The sequence below is a fragment of the Pongo abelii genome, chromosome 4, assembly GCF_028885655.2.
Source record: "Pongo abelii isolate AG06213 chromosome 4, NHGRI_mPonAbe1-v2.0_pri, whole genome shotgun sequence".
Lineage (NCBI taxonomy): Eukaryota > Metazoa > Chordata > Mammalia > Primates > Hominidae > Pongo > Pongo abelii.
The window spans coordinates 100,524,370-100,542,374 of NC_071989.2; the positions used below are offsets into that span (position 1 = coordinate 100,524,370).

The following is an 18,005-nucleotide window of genomic DNA, read 5'->3' on the forward strand; positions in this document are numbered from 1 at the left end:
ATGTGGCACACACCTGTAGTCCCAGCTACTGGGGGGCTAAGGTGGGTGGATCACTTGAGCTCAGGAGATCAAGACCTCTGGGCAACAGAGAGAGAGAGAGAGAAAGAGAGAGAGACCTTGTCTCAAAAATGATAGTAATAAAATTTTAAAATAAAATAAAAATTAAATAAAGATGTTTTCTTTTGTTGGAAAGAACTAAAATCAAGTTAAAATTATTTGTTTAAATAAGCAATTATTTGATATATAATTATATATTAATAGTATTTAATATGTTATTAAAATTATATACACATAGTTGTAGGGATTGACTAATTTAGAAAGTGCACAGCTAAGACAGGCCTATGGAAGCCATGTGCCACCTACTTAAAAATTATTAACTTATGGTTTTGTGCCAGTGGCCAGAGATGGTGCATACAGACCAAGAGAGCTATAACTCTTTCTTCCTATCAAGTAAAATAACAAACCTCATTGACAATGAAATTTTCAATCTGACTTCATAGCACAGCTTTCTAAGCAATTACTACCAATCTAACAGAATTGGTACATGAGATGAAAATTATTTCTCATCTCTGAAATCAATTATTCCAGAAATGATTGAATTACCTAAACAACCACCATCCAACCAATTGTTTTTTCATGAATGATCAGGCATTCATCTTGGATTGCTGCCAATAAGTAGAATGTTACAGAGACAGAATGGCATATGAAAGAGATATCAAAAGAAGGAAATGAAAAGGAGATTAATTGAAAGTAGGGTTATTTGACAACCTTAGAATATATATATATGTATTTAAAATAACATAAACTCATTAAATCAATAAACATCATTGAGTAATATTATAAAACAGATACTATTCTAAACTTTAATGATACAGCAATAAAAATCTTTTAAAAAGACAGAAAGTCATGCCTGCACTAAACTTTTTATGCCAATTTGTGGGCAAAAAAACTATAAACAAGTAAATAAATGGATAAAACCTGTTAGATTGCAATAAATACATAAGCAAATGAGCAGAGAAGGAATATCCAGTTTCAGCTGTGAAACACTGCTAGTGCTTAGAAGTCGTCACTCTCATCTTTAAAATAAGATAAAATTTGAGAAGCTGAAAATCAATCTTCTTTTTTGCCCCTTCCCGGAACTGATGTCACAAGGCAAGTGGCCACCTTGAAATCTGGTTGGAAAGTCACATCCAGAGGGACAGAGCAGCTAAAAGGTGCTGATGTGGAGCAGAAGCCAATTAACCCGTGAGCTGGTGAAAACACTTAAATGGTAATTTTGATGAATGACTAGAGAATGAAGGTAAAATAGCAAGACAGTGAGAACCCTCCAGGGGCTGCAGTCTCATGAAGAATGCGACACTTTTGTGGGCTTTTCCCCTGAGAACCCCACCAGATTTTCAAAATGAGAATCCAGGAAGGAACCCTTATAGCTCTGGCAAAGGAGAAGAAGAGTAACCATTGGGAAATGTGCCTAGAGTCTTCTCTGTAATAAAGGCCTTGCATCCAGGGAAAGGACATTGCCAGAACTCAACTCCAAAGCATTATCCAAGCAGAGAGAAGATAATTCATCCCAAATGCAGCTCTCTCTTATCTTTCTGTGTAACCTATGGGAGATGATCACAGGGACCAGAGCTTCGAGGAAATAGATGGTGAACGCTGCAGCCAAGGAACAGAACAGAGGGCAACGGAAGGAAACTTTTACCAGTGGGGAAACACATATGAAGGTTACAGCTCCAAAATACAGACTGCGATTTATTCTGAAGAGTATAGAAGACTCCCTTTTCCCATACTTTAGGACCATGACAACAAGCTTCCAGCAAAACATCAGTGGGTTACAGCTGAAAGAGCTGCAAGACACAGACAGAATTTGAGGAGCGGAACAAAGGCAAACTCCAAGCAAAGATGGGAGCCAAAAATAAGGATGTTAGGGGAATTTGAAGGTTTTGGCACCTACAGCTACAGCACACATTAAACAGTCAAACTCTTAGCTAGATTACCATAAAATCTGTGTTAGTCCATTCTCACACTGCTATAAAGAACTACCTGAGACTGGGTAATTTATGAAGAAAAGAGGTTTAATTGACTCACAGTTCCACAGACTTAACAGGAAGCAAGTTCCACAGGCTTAACAGGTTAAATTGACTCATAGTTTAAAGTCATGCTTGAAATTGTGAGTCAATTAAAGACTCACAGGCCTTGTGAGGCCACATAAGACCTGAGAAAACTTACAATCATGGCAGAAAGCAATGGGGGAAGCAGGCACCCTCTTCACAAGGCGGCAGGAGAGAGAGACAGCAAAGGGGGAGGTGCTATACACTTTTAAACAGCCAGCTCTCCTGAGAACTCACTCACTATCACAAGAACAGCAAGGGGGACATCTGCTCCCATGATCCAATCACCTCCCACCAGGTCCCTCCCTCAACACTGGGGATTACAGCGGCAAACCATATCAAAATTACACACAAAAAGCTTACTTACTTCAGTTCCTATTACACAATTCAGCACTCCAGCTTTAAAAAAAAATTACAAGGCATGCTACGTCGGCACAGAGAAAACTGTGTCCCCAAATGTGGCACTTTCTTTAACACGCTGAGTTAAAGAAGCAACCTCAAGTTCTCTCTAACCTCACCCCTACTCCTGTGTCTCAATGCTTTTGTCTCTCCCATAGCACAAGATAAGGCTGTTAACTAACGCTTCCTTATCTACCTAAGTAACAGACCCCCAAAGAACACAATTGCCTTCCATGCCTTCCCTGAAATCTCATTATCTATCTCAGAAAACAAGACTGAGGAATGCAACCATACCTGGACAGCCTTTTTCAAGCAATGTTTGCCTCTCAGCTCATTCAAAGTCCAAAAACAATCAATTGCAAGTTAATTTCTGTCTACTCTGTCTACTGGGTTCCTATTACAATAAGAAAACTGGGTTCCTGGTTTCCTATTGCAATAAGAAAACCCGGTTCCTGGTTTCCTATTGCAATAAGAAAACCCACACCCTTGCTCAGCTCCCTAACAATAGGTGCTATCAACTGGTTTAAACCCAGACCACTACAACATTGATTGGACAAAGGACTGACCTTACGTTCTTTCCTGATAAGCTATTACAGTTCTTAAATCAGTTTCAGCCAGCTTATAGAGGCTGCATATATAATTATTAACTATTCCTCAAAAGAATTGCTTACATTCCCCATCTCCTTCTTCCTCTAAGAAGGTAATATAAGCCTCTGTACTACATCAGGTTAGTGGGTGATCATTCCCCTGCAATTCCCCCAGTCTATGAGTGTTAAAATAAATTTTGTATGGCTTTTGTTCCTATTAATCTGCCTTTTGTTAGTTGATTTTCAGCGAACTTCAGAAGGTAAAGGAGGAAGCTTTCCCTCTTGGTCCCTACAGTTTTGGTCCTGCAAGCAGGGTAACCAAACAGCTGTGCTCTTCTAGAAGCCACAGTCTAGAGAAACTGGGACCTGACAAGTTGGCCAAAAAAACAAAAAAAAAAAGTAAAATTTTCTTACCAGTCAGATTTCTGCATGTATTTTTGTGGAATCCAGTGAAGCAGACAGTAAAAATTACTGATTTTCTCTTTTTCCTTTCCAAATGTAAGACTCATAGTAGAAAAGCATTTCTGTGACTAGTCTTAGGTGCAAAAACTCTGGTGTCTTTTTGGTATAAATATTCACACTGTCTGATCCCTTTTCTCCCAGAAATACCTTTGTTTTGTGATCTGAGAGACCAAAATAGATACCCCTTTATCAAGTAAGATGGGCCCTACATGTAAGGGAAAAGAAGCCATCTACAGGTCGAGGGTTCAAGGACTGGCTGGCATGGCAAATTCTAAATTCCTATTACAATAAGAAAACCCACACCCTTGCTCAGCTCCCTAACAATAGGAGCTATCAACTGGCTTAAACCCAGACCACTACAACTCTGATTGGACAAAGGACTGACCTTACATTCTTTCCTGATAAGCTATTACAGTCCTTAAACCAGTTTCAGCCAGCTTATAGAAGCTGCATATACAAATTGTCTTTGTGTCCCACAGTTTGCCTTTTTTTTTTTTTTTTTTTGTGATGGAGTCTTGCTCTGTCACCCAGGCTGAAGTACAGTGTCATTATCTCGGCTCACTGCAACCTCTGCCTCCCAGGTTCAAGCAATTCTCTTGCCTCAGCCTCCCGAGTAGCGTATGACACCACGCCCAGTTAATTTTTTGTATTTTTAGTAGAGACGGGGTTTCACTGTGTTAGCCAGGATGGTCTCAATCTCCTGACCTCGTGATCTGCCTGCCTCGGCCTCCCAAAGTTCTGTGATTACAGGCATGAGCCAGCACACCTGGCCTACATTTTGCCTTCTAATGTAAGGAGCCAAATTCCACCTCATGTTAATGCTAAAACACTGCCCAAATAAACATGGTGTGTATATTACACACGTGTTTACCCATGCACATGCATTCAGCTCCCCTCATATACAAAAATTGTATAACTTTCCCCCACTAAACCTGCTAAATAAGTAAGAATACAGGCCCCGAATGGCATAAACCCAACCTGTCCTTCCCCTCTTCGAGAAGAGAGCACCTTCAAGTTCATGCTGGAGATTTCCTCTTCCTGGCTTGCAAACCGATATTGCCAGTAATAGACATCTTACAGCACTCTCTTCTATTTAGCTACTCTAGTGGTCTTTTGGAGGACAGATTTTCCTTTGTCTTTGTCTTCTTTTGTCATTTCATCATAAAGAGGATTACCATAGAATAAAATACAGGCCTAAAATCCCTGTCAGTCTGTTGTTTGAGCCAGCCTCTGTAGACTGTGAGCTTTACAGTTCTTATCAGATCAGCACTTGTTTAAGACAAACTGTGCTGTGGGTCACTGAAATAAAAACTGGATGAGTTTCTCCTCTTGTCTTGTTTCATGTTCTTGAGGGCTTGACTTGTGACCAAGTGGGAGCACTCTGTCCGTCTCCACCTTAAAATAGAGGGTTTTTAAATAAAAACCTATGTTAACAAGGTCCCCAAAGTATCTTGAGGTCCTTGGGCCACTCAGAAAGTGACAATTTTTGCTTAAATTTTTGCTTAAAATCATGGGGCATGATGGGTTTGGGTTTCATCCAATGGCCAGTCTGAAAGGACTAAAAACCTCAAGATATTCTGAAAAGACTAAAAACCTCAAGATATGTGCAATTTTAAACAACACTCTCTTTGTTTCCTATGTGCCAAGCTCTCAGGGGTGTTTATATTAATAAAAAGTACCATCCATAAAGGGCTTTTGCTGTCTCAACTCTCATTGCCCGATTAGCACTGGGAAAGTCCAGTTCCAGGAGGACCTGCCCATATTACAGATTAACGGGTCTGTAACTGGCAACCCCCCACAAATTTGTGAGATACTGGAGACACTGTACACAAAAACACTGTTCTCAACCATCTGTGACTAACCATCTTTTTGCTCTCTTAGTCTACTTATAGGCATTAATTTTGGGTGATCATGGGCACCGTCTCTTTGACACCCTTTCCAGGAACTCCTTTTGCTTATATGGTAAAACTTATTCTAAGCCTAACAATTTCCTCCTGGTCTTTCCATAAAGAGCCTTATTAGATTGAATCACTATTAAAATAAGTACATCATTAGATATTCAAGTCCTTAGTGGCCAGACAATGGATATTTAAGCTAAAAAGACTCCTATATAAGAAAAAAATAAATTACAGATATCTCTTTCTAAACAATTACCTTATTTTTATTTATGGAAAGAAAGATCAAATTAGATAAAAGATACAAAATTAAAGAGCATAAATCTGACCCAGAACAAAAGTTAAAATCCTTTGAAAGTTCAAACTGCCTGTTTTGGATTTTCTGTGGGATTTGCAAGAAAGGCACTGCACTCTGTACCCTCATGGCTAGGATTGGGCACTTTCACCACTGCAACCCAGGTTTGATTCCAGGTCATGAAATCAGCTCCTTGGAAATGTAAATCCTTTGATTCAGGAAAAGAAAAACATTCATACAAATTAGTTTACATTGTTTTTAATTTATATTTGTATGACTCTTGACCTTTGGGGGTATCCATTTGTTTATAATCCTTTCTTCTCCCATAGACAGCTTTTTAATTTCCTGTTGTCAAACCATTTGTCTCCTTTAATTTTCTGTCCATGCAGCACATGGGTTGTCAGGCCTTTGTGTACAGATGGTCAGCTGAGACACTGGGGTCCTGGAAAATGAGACCACACAGAGATGTGGGTTGTATCCCATTTGTGGCTAGCAAAATTTTTCTTCCTTTATACTATCATTGGGAGTTATCTGAATTTTGGAATGGTTACAGCTTTCGCTCCTTCTTTGGAAAACTTGGCTAAGGTCATAAAAGGCTTCTTGATTTTAGTCTCATGTGTGCTTATTTGTTTTGGTTTTGATCATTTGTCTAGCTATATCTCTGGTTTAAAATCAGTTTGTATTCAGGCTGTGATATAAGCGGTTCTTTAGGTTTTTTTGGTTTTTTGGTTTCATTTGTCTTTCCCTCTCTATTGAGCTGGAGAGACACACCCTGCAGCACCACTGACAGACAAAGTAGTGAGCAAGTGTGGTAGACCCCACTTCAGGCAGTGCAGGGAAACACACTGCTCCTGCTGCTGCCACCACGTCCTCTTGGGTCCAGCAAAAGGCTGGCTGGTTGTGTGACAGAAAGTTTGCTGCTTATATATTTAATTATTTATTTATTTATTTTTAATAGAGCTCTAAGGTCAAAAGTCAGCTTAATTAAAAGCTTGTATTTTTCTCTGTTCTCTTTTAAATCATTTCTCCCCAGGAAACTTTTTAGGAGATTAGAACCCTTTCTCTTAAACCCTTGCTAATTAGAACTACATTAGCCTTTTGAAGTCTTTAAAACTCCCCAAATTGACTTCTAAGACTTGTTCTTCCACTTGCTCTGCCCCTGTTTCTTTTTGCCACTTTTGATACCACATGAAGGGATCTAGAGGGGACTTCTAGCAACTCTGAGACTCCTTGAAAAACACAAAAATGTGCCACTGACCTCCTTATATTGGGACCCCCTGTCTTCTTCATGGAACCCCAGGAGTAGTAGGAAGGTTCCTCTTAGCTCTGGTTTATGTTATCCATCACCATTATGATTATTATGCTAAATTGTTGAAGGCCACAGAAAATAACCAAATTTTTTTGTCAGTTTCATCTTTAACCATGGCCATTTTAAGCTGTGTTGCCCGCTGTCAAATGCATTATTCTGATGCCTTTTTTTTCTGAAAGCTCTTTGCAAATCCTAAAATGTTGTGTCTTCAATGAGGTTCAGCGAAGGGATAAAAAAAAAAATGACAAATACAGGTTTCAGACAAATTTGAAACCATACAATTGAACTGGCTAAAAATTCTAAAACTCTTTTAAAAAATCCCCTTGAATTGTCTATAGCTTTAGAGCAATTTGGTAAATTATAATTTTGTGAGCAGAACTGAAACATTTACCTTTTTCCCTCCTGATTTCTCCAGAATTCAGAAACTGTTTATGCATCTGTTTATTTGATGGCAATATAGTATTTTTACATAAGTTCAGTGAGAATCTGCTCTCTTCTGTTAATAGGACACAATTGCAGACACTGTTTATTTCGCCAAGGTTATGACTGGAATCATACTTTTAGATATGACCAAACTACTTTGAGGGATTGAGGTTGCCTTTAATGGAGACAATAAAAATCCCCTTGGAAAAACTGATCTAGCACCTTGTCTGCATGGTTCCTTTACGGAGTTCCTGCCCTTGCAGTAAGCAAAAATGGCCACTTTTTGAGTGGCCCAAGGACCTCAAGATATTTTGGTTTTTATTTAATTTGTATAAGTTTTACAGACACGATCTGAGAGTGAGGTTAATCCTAGGCAGGCTTCCTAGTCTCAGGAGGCTTTTAATTTCTTATACAAGGTACCAAAATTGCCACTTACGAGGAGGCTATAGGATAAATCATTATTCTTACTGCACTTTATGTAAATAATCAGGCTGAGTTAATGAAACTGAACTTATTTATGAACAAATTAGTCTTGCTGAAAACATCTTTGGTAGAAATGAAAGACTGGAGAGAGAAAAATTATGTTTCAGAAGACCTATAGTATACATGTTACTTGGTTCTAGTACCATCTATTTTTTAATTAGTTTTTTTCATTATCTGGACTGAATCCCAAATTTTTAGTTTCTTCCCAAATCTATCTTAGATTCACCAGACTAACATTTCTAATTTTCATTCCCCCTTTCTCACTTGGAATTACTAAAAATTAAAACTGCCTTTTTTTCTGAGGCCCTAAAAACTGAAGCTAGTCTCCCACGCTTTAAAGAGAAATCAACACAGAGCTTATATTTGAGCAAATGTTGTACATGGAGAGAATAAACCAAACACTCTGTTAGATTGCCATTAATCTTTTCAACTGACTGCCCTCCAAATGCTAAAGAAACTACTCTATAGATTACTCCAGGCATTAACCTTGTTTTTCTTCTGTTCCTATGGAAATGCCATTTATTAAAAATCTGTTTGCCTACCTCAAATGGAGGCCTAGCTGTGAGAGCCCATCTGTAATGCCATCTCCTTAAATGAGACACAACTATTTAACTGAACTGACTTATTCAAAGAAAGGGGAAACTAGTTTAATGGTATCCTTAGCCACTATATTGCTAATTTGGTATTTTTCTCTCCAAAGACACCAACTCAGCTTTATGTGTGCGAAACTTCTAGGAAAGTTTCAGACAGGGAAATGTTGGGGCACAGAAAACAATGCCCCAAAATATGGCACTCTGACATGTTGCACTGAAGAAACAGCCTTAAGCTCTCTCTGACCTTCCCCTGACTCAAATCTCAACCCTTCTGTCTCTCCCAAAGTGGAGGATGAGGCTGTTCTCTAAAGTTTCCTTATTTACCTAAAAACTGGACTCCCAAAGAGGAGCACAACTATCTTCCATTCCCTCTCTGAAACCTCATTATTTACTGCAGAAAACAAGACTGAGAAATGTAGCCACATTTGGATGGATTTTTTAAAAGCTAAGGTCTGCCTCTCAGCTTATTTAAATTCCGAAGAGAATCATTTAATAGTTTACTTCTGTCACCTGGGTCCACTCATTGTCCTTAATAATCATTTACTATCCCTCAAAAAATTGTTGACATTTTTCAACTCCTCCCTCCCCTGTGAAGAAAGGAATATAAGATTCTGTATCCCATTGAATTATTGAGTAATTATTCTCCTGTGATTTCCCTATGCTATGTATATTAAAACATATTTTGTATGGCTTTTGTTCCTATTAATCTGCTTTTTGTCAGCTGATTTTCAGTAAACTTCAGAAAGTAAAGAGGGAATGGCAGACACAAAACCACAGATCCAGGAAGCTTCGAGAGCACCAAGTAGAGTAAATACAAAAAGAAAAAAAATACCTAGATATAATAAATTATATATTCAGTCTTCAGAAAACCCAAAAGAAAGAAAATCTTGAAGGAAGCTGAGGGTCAGGAGATAAAGGTAGGATACCTTGCCCATATTAAACAATTTCTCATCAGAAACCATGCACACAAGACAGAAAAGTCAAATATTTAAAATGTTGAAAAAAAGAAAACCTAGAATTGTCCGCAAAATTATCTTTCCAAATAGAGAAATAAGGACATCCTCAAACAAACTGGAAAAAATATGTTACCAGATGACCAACCTTATAAGAAAAGTTAAAGGAAGTTCTTCATGCTGAAGGAAAGCTAAATAGGCTAAAAACATGGATCTACATTTAAAGAAAGAAAAGTGTCAGAGAAAAAGTGTATTAAGATAAAACAAGAGTTTGTTTTTCTTATTTTTAACTGATCTGTAGGACAATTGTATATTTAAAGTAATCATGGTAACAATGTATTAGGCAATTATTGGTATGAATAAATGAAATGTAAAACAGCATTGTCACAGGAATTAATTGAGAATGCTCTGCTGTAAGTTACCTGCACTACTTATAAATGAGTATAGTGCTATGTGAAGGTTAAGTTAGATTAATTAAAATGTATATTGTAAACTCTAGAGCAATAACTAAAATATTTGTTAAACAAGAATAATTGATACACTCTGAAGGAGATAAAATAGAATCAAGTAAAATCCTTAATATCAGAGAAGGCATAAAAGGGGTAGGATAAGCAACAATTAGTATGATTAAATATAAGTTATAATTATAATACATATTAATCACTTATTACATATTAATACATATTAATCACTGTATAATCTAAAAGTACTAATTAAAAGATAGAAATTGAATGAGTAGATGAAAAATCATCTAGAGGCAACTTTATCTCATGTAAAAGAAACTCACTTCAAATATAAAGACTCAACACTGTTAAAAATTAAAAGAGGATGGGCGCAGTGGCTCACGCCTGTAATCCCAGCACTTCGGGGGGCCAAGGCAGGCGGATCACAAGATCAGGAGATCAAGACCATCCGGGCCAACATGGTGAAACCCTGTCTCTTCTAAAAATACAAAAATTAGTCGGGTGTTGTGGCGCACGGCTGTAGTCCCAGCTACTTGGGAGGCTGAGGCAGAAGAATTGCTTGAACCTGAAAGGTCGAGCTTGCAGTGAGCTGAGATCCAGCCACTGCACTCCAGCCTGGTGAAAGAGCAAGACTCTGTCTCAAAACAAACAAACAAACAAACAAAAAAATTAAAAGAATCCACACCAGTATAACACAGGAAAGCTAAACTAAAGAATGCTGGAGTAGCTATACATTAATTTCAGACAGGCCAGACATGGCAGTTCATGCACAGAATCCCAGCATTTTGTAAGATGAAGTGGGAAGGGTTGCTTAAGACCAGGAGTTTGAGACCAGCCTGGGCAACATAGTGAGACCCTGTCTCTATTAAAAAAAAAAAAAAAAAAAAAGAGGGACAAAAAATTCAGACAGCAGAATTCAGAGCAAGAAAGATTACCAAAGAGAAAAAATAAGTATGTCATAATGATAAAGAGGCCATCTTCATTAAAGATTTAAGAATCCTATGTATGTATGCATATAACATTGTCAAAATGCATGAAGCAAAAACTAACAGAACTAAAAAGATAAATAGACAAATCCAACATTAGAGTTACAGACTTAAACCCTTTCTATCAATAACTTACATGTCAAGCAGGCAGAATATTAGTAGGGATATGATATCCAGAACAGAATTATCAATCAACTTGATCTAATTGACATTTATAGGTCGTTTTTACCAAACATAAGCAGAATACGCATTCTTTTCAAGTTCCCATAGAAAGCCCACCAAGATAATCTACATTCTCAGCCATGAAACATACTTAGGCACATTTAAAATAATAGAAATTATTATCTAATAACCTTCAAAAAGCCTATAATTAATAACTTTCCAAAACAGAAATAGATAATAATCTTCAAAAAAGGCTAAGATGGTTTTACTAGTGAATTATATCAAATATTTAAGGAAGAAGTAATACTGATTCTTGTTATTTGGTTGTTTTTCTAGTTGAGACAAGTCTCTCTCTGTTACCCAAGCTGGAGTGCAGTGGCCCAATCTTGGCTCACTGAAAGCTCCGCCTCCCGGGTTCACGCCGTTCTTCTGCCTCAGCCTCCAGAGTAGCTGGGACTACAGGAGCCCGCCACCACACCTGGCTAATTTTTTGTATTTTTAGTAGAGATGGGGTTTCACCATGTTAGCCAGGATGGTCTCGATCTCCTGACCTTGTGATCTGCCCGCCTTGGCCTCCCAAAGTGCTGGGATTACAGGCGTGAGCCACCCCGCCCAGCCTCATTATGTTTTTTATATGTATTTGTGAAAGCTTCTAACAGAATTATATCCTAATACACTTCTCTCAAACTGTCAGCATCCTGGATATCCCGGTTGGACAACACCTCGAAGGGCTATACAGCCTCATCCTCCGCTTTGGGAGAGACAGAAGGGATTTGAGTCAGGGAAGGTCAGAGAGAGCTTAAGGCTGTTTCTTTAGCGCAACATGTCAGAGTGTCATATTTTGGGGCACTGTTTTCTATGCCCCAACATTTCCCTGTCTGAAACTTTCCTAGAAGTTTCACATACATAAAGCTGAGTTGGTGTCTTTGGAGAGAAAAATACCCAATTAGCAATATAGTGGCTAAGGATACCATAAAACTAGTTTCAGTGTCCCCTCTAAAACTCATGTGAAACTTACTTTTACTTTTATTTTAGGTTCAGGGGTACGCGTGTAGGTTTGTTATACAGGTAAACTTGTTTCACAGGGGTTTATTGTACAGATTATTTTGTCACCAAGGTATGAAGCCTAGTACCCAATAGTTATTTTTTCTGATTCTCTCCCTCCTCTCACCCTTCACACACAAGTAGGCCCCAGTGTCTATTGTTCCCCTTTTTGTTTCCATGTGTTCTCATCATTCAGTTCCCCCTTATAAGTGAGAACATACAGTATTTGGTTTTCTGTTCCTGCATGAGTTTGCTAAGGATAATGGCCTCCAGCTCCATCAACATTCCCACAAAGAACGTGATCTCCTTCTTTATTATGGCTGCATAGTATTCCATGGTATACATGTACCACATTTTCTTCATCCAGTCTTCCACTGATGGGCATTTAGCCTGTCCTATGTTTTTGCAACTATGAATAGTGCTGCAATGAACACATATGTGCATGTGTCTTTGTTGCAATTGCTTTTGGAGTCTTCCTCATGAAATATTTGCCAGTTCCTATGTCCAGAAAGGCATTGCCTAGGTTTTTTTCTGGGATATTTATAGTTTTGGGTTTTACATTTAAGTCTTTGATCCATCTTGAGTTGATTTTTTGTGTATGGTGTAAGGAAGGGTCAAGTTTACATCTTCTGCATATGTCTAGCCAGTTATCACAGCACCATTTATTTCATAGGGAGTCCTTTTCATTGCTTGTTTTTATCAGCTTTGTCAAAGATCAGATTGTTTTAGGTGTGTGGCTTATTTCTGGGCTCTCTATTCTGTTCCATTGATCTATGCATCTGTTTTTGTACCAGTACCATGCTGTTTTGGTTACCATAGCCTTGCAGTAGAGTTTGAAGTGGTAATGTGATGTCTCTAGCTTTGTTCTTTTTGCTTAGGATTGTCTTGGCTGTTTGGGTTTTTGGTTCCATACGAATTCTAAAATAGTTTTTTCTAGTTCTGTGAAGAATGTCATTGGTAGTTTGACAGGAATAGCATTGAATCTGAAATTGCTTTGGGCAGCATGGCCATTTTAACAATATTGGTTATTTGTATCCATGAGTATGGAATGTTTTTCCATTTGTTCATGTCATCTCTGATTTCCTTGAACAGCATTCTGTACTTTTCATTGTAGAGATCTTTCACCTCCCTAGCTAGCTGTATTCCTAAGTATTTTATTCCTTTTATGCTAATTGTGAATGGGATTGAGTTCCTGATTTGGCTCTCGGCTTGGCTGTTGTTAGTATATAGAAATATTAGTGACATATGCATGTTAATTTTGTATCCTGAAACTTTGCTGAAGTTGTTTAGCAGGATCTTTTGGGCCAAGACTGTGGGTTTTTTAAATACAGAATCATGTCATCTGCAAACAGGGATATTTTGACTTCCTCTCTTCCTACTTGGATGCCCCTTATTTTCCTCTCTTTCCTGATTGTTCTGGTGAGAACTTCCAATACTATGTTGAATAGGAGTGGGGAGAGAGGGAATCCTTGTCTTGTGCTGATTTCCAAGGGGAATGCTTCCAACTTTTGTCCATTCAGCATGATGTTGGTTGGGGGTTTGTCATAGATGGTGCTTATTATTTTGAGGTATGTTCTTTTAATGTCTAGGTTATTGTGAATTTTTAACAAAAAGCAATGTGTAATTTTATCAAAAGCCTTTTCTGTATCTATTGAGATAATCGTGGTTTTTGTCTTTCATTCTGTTTATGTGATGAATCACATTTATTAATTTGCATATGTTGAACCAAACTTGCATACCAGGATTTAAAGCCTACTTGATCATGGTAGATTAGCTTTTTAATGTGCTGCTAGATTCAGTTCGCTAGTATTTTGCTGAAGATTTTTGTATCAATGCTCATCAAGGATATTGGCCTGAAGTTCTCCTTTTTTTTTTTTTTTTTTGTATCTCTACCAGGTATTGGTATCAGGATGATGCTGGCCTCATAGAATGAGCTGGGGAGGAGTCCTTCCTCCTAAATTTTTTTGGAAATAGTTTCAGTAGACACAGTACCAGCTCTTCTTTGTAGATCTTCTGACAGAATTTGGCTGTGAATCTAACTGGTCCTGGGCTTTTTTTTGTTTGATGGACTATTTATTACTGATTCATTTTTATAGCTCGTAATTGGTCATTCTGTTGAGATTAATTTCTTCCTGGTTCAGTCTTGGAAGGGTATATATGCTTAAGAACTTGTCCATTTATTCTATATTTTCTACTTTTTGTGCATAGAGGTGTTCATAGTAGTCTCAGATGATTATTTGTATTTCTGTGGGGTCAGTGGTAACATTCCCTTTGTCATTTCTACTTGAGTTTACTTAGGACTTCTCTGTTTTCTTCTTTATTAATTAGTCTAGCTAGCAGTCTATCTGTACAACTAATTTTTTCAGAAAAACAAACTCCTGAATTCATTGATCTGTGTAATGGTTTTTCATGTCTCAATCTTCTTCATTTCAGCTCTGATTTTGGTTATTTCTCATCTTCTGCTAACCTTGGGGATGGTTTGCTCCTGCTTCTCTAGTTCTTTTTGTTATGACATTAGGTTGTTAATTTGAGATCTTTCTAACTTTTTGATGTGGACATTCAGTGCTATAAACTTGCCTCTTGACACTACCTTAGCTCTGTCCCAGAGATTCTGGTATGTTGTATCTTTGTTCTCATTAGTTTCAAAGAATTTCTTGATTGCTGCCTTAATTTCATTATTACCCAAAAAATTCAAAATGAAGTTAATTTCCATTTAATTGTATGGTTTTGAGCAATTTTCTTAGTCTTGATTTCTATTTTTACTACATTGTGGTCCATGAGAATGGTTGGTATGACTTTGGTTCTTTTGCATTTGCTGAGGATTGTTTCATGAGGATTGTGTGGTCTATCTTAGAGTATGTGCCATGTGGCAATGCAAAGAATATATATTCTGTTGTTTGGGGATGGAGAGTTCTGTAGATGTCTATCAGGTCCATTTAGTCCAGTGCTGAGTTCAGATTCTGGATATCTTTGTTAATTTTCTGCCTCATTGATCTGTCTAATACTTTCAGTGGAATGTAAAGTCTACCATTATTATTGTGTGAGAGTCTAAGTCTCTTTGATGGTCTCTAAGAACTTGCTTTATGAAGCTAGGTGGTCCTGTGTTGGGTGCATGTATATTGAGAATATTTAGGTATTCTTGTTAAATTGAGCCCTTTACCATTATGTAATGCCCTTCTTTGTCTTTTTTGATCTTTGTTGGTTTAATGTTTGTTTTGTCAGAAACTAGGATCGTAACTCCTGTCTTTTTCTGTTTTCCACTTGCTTGGTAGATTTTTCTTCATCTCTTTATTTTGAGCCTTTTTGTGTCATTGCATGTGAGATGGGTCTCTTGAAGATATTATACTATTTGGTCTTCCTTCTTTATCCAGCTTACCACTCTGTGCCTTTTAATTGAGGTATGTAGCCCATTTACATTCAAGGTTAGTATCCATATGTGTGGATTTGATCCTGTTATCATGTTGTTAACTGCTTATTATACAGATTGGTTTCTATGTTTGCTTTGTAATGTCATTGGTCTGTGTACTTAGGTAGGTTTTTGTAGAGGTTGGTAATGGTCTTTCCCTTCCATATTTAGTACTTCTTTCAGGAACTCTTGTCAGGCAGGTCTGATGGTAACAAATTCCCTCAGCATTTGCTTGTCTGAGAAGGATATTATTTCTCCTTCACTTATGAAGCTTAGCTTGGCCACATATAAAATTCTTGGTTTGCATTTCTTTTCCTTAAGAATGTTGAATATAGGTCCCCAATCTCTTCTGGCTTGTAGGGTGTCTGCTGAGAGCTCTGCTGTTAATGCAACGTCCTTCCTTTTGTAGGTGAGTTGTCCTTTTTCTCTAGCTGCCTTTAACATTTTTTTCTTTTATTTCAACATTGGAGAATCTAACAATTATGTGTCTTAGGGATGATCGTCTTGTGAAATATGCAAGAGTTCTCTACATTTTCTGAATTTGAATGTTGGCCTCTCTAGCTAGTTTGGGGAAATTTTCATGGATGATATCTTGAAATATATTTTCCAAGTTGCTTTCATTCTCCCTGTCTCTTTCAGGGACATCAGTGAGTCATATATTTGGTCTTTTTACAAATCTTGTATTTCTTGGAGGTTTTGTTCATTATTTTTCATTCTTTTTTTTTATTCTTGTCTGACTGTCTTATTTCAAAAAGCCAGTCTTCAACTCTGAGATTCTTTCCTCAGCTTGGTCTATTCTGCTATTAATACTTGCAATTGAATTATGAAATTCTCATAGTTGTATTTTCCACTCTTTCAGGTTGGTTTCATTCTTTTCTGTACTGGCTATTTTTTATGTAAGTTTCTATATGTTTTACTGTGATTCTTAGCTTCCTTGGATTGGGTCTCAACATTCTCCTGAATCTTGATGATCTGCATCCCTATCCATATTTTAAATTCTATTTCTGTCATTTCAGCCTCCTTCTGGTTAACAACCCTTGCTGGAGGACTAGCATGGTTGTTTGGAGAAAAGAAGATACTCCAGCTTTTTGAGTTGTCAAAGTTCTTGCACTGGTTCTTTCTCATCTTTGTGGGCTGATTTTTTTTTTCCTTTATCTTTTTTGTTGACCTTGGGGGTTTGATTGTGGTATAAAGTGGGTTGAGTGAACTGGCTTTGTTTCTGGAAGATATTAGGGAGCCAATACAAAGCTCAGGACCCCTGACACATGCTGGTGGGGAGGGGGAAGCAATGTTTGCCCATGCACACACATGCTGGCAAAGTGATATAGGGGGTGGCCATGGGTGAGGGCATGCAGTCAAAGTGACATTAAGGAGGCTGCAGTTGAGCTCTAACTCTGGGGAACTGGCATCAGGCCCCGCCTTTGTTTTCTGGCCCCTGGAGTTAGGAACCTCCTACACTGGAGAGGCTGATGTGCTTCCCCACCGCTGGTCACAACACTCCGATGGGTGGTGTTAGCCAAAGCACTTCATAGAACAGTGGCAGCAGGACCCATTCTCATTCACACGTCCCAGCAGCAGTGACAGCATGCAGGGTACACCATCATCAGCTGCTGTGGGATGTGAGTGGGTTCCACACTGCCGGCCTCCTTGTGGGCGTTCATAGCAACAGCAGTGGCAGCATGGCCCAAGGGGGTGGGGGATGCATGACCAGCATCAGGGTATGTATTCTAACTGATGGTGATGTTAGCATGAAGGTGGGTGCTGGTGGGTGCAGGACTGTGTGCGCTCTGTGCACATTCATGCAGGTAGTGGTGACTGCTCAGGGTGGGGGCAAGTCCCTTGTTCACACCTAGTTTTGGTCCTGCAGTAGTGTTGGGGCAAGGGCAGGGCATTTGTGGGGGCTGTGCAAGTGGGCTGTGTGCCCAGCAATGCTCTAACAGCAGTGTCAGTGTGGCAGGGAGAGTAGGAAGGGGTGTGCTCATGGCAGCAGCACTGGCACAGCAGGGTCCAAGTGCACACACATGCAGGTGGGGAGGGGGAGGCAATGTTTGCCCATGCATACACATGCTGGCAAAGTGATATAGGGGGTGGCCATGGGTGAGTGCATGCAGTCAAAGAGGCTGCAGTTGAGAGGAAGGTACAGGTAGGCTTGTGCATGTGCATGGGCCTCCTCTGCTGGAGCTCCCAGCGGGTCACTCCACTAGTGTAGGAGCCAGGATGTGGGCCCCAAGGAGGTACTCCCCACAGCAACCAGGAACCCTGGTTGCACTGCAAGCAGGCCTGCCGGGCTGCAGCCCTAGGAGAGACCAGCAGACCTAGGAGTGCTCAGGTTGGACTGGCTGTGTCTCACAGGCAAGACCGCCCTGCAGATTTCAAGTTAGACAGTTCCCCCAGGGTTCAAGACTGCTATGGGAGCAAGTGAAGCTTAGAAAA

General features: G+C 38.8%; 1 pseudogene; it reads right to left on the reverse strand.

Moving 5' to 3' along the window:
• The window catches only part of LOC100459009 (T-complex protein 1 subunit eta-like), a 120,881-nt pseudogene that overhangs the window by 10,099 nt on the left and 92,777 nt on the right, over positions 1-18,005 (reverse strand).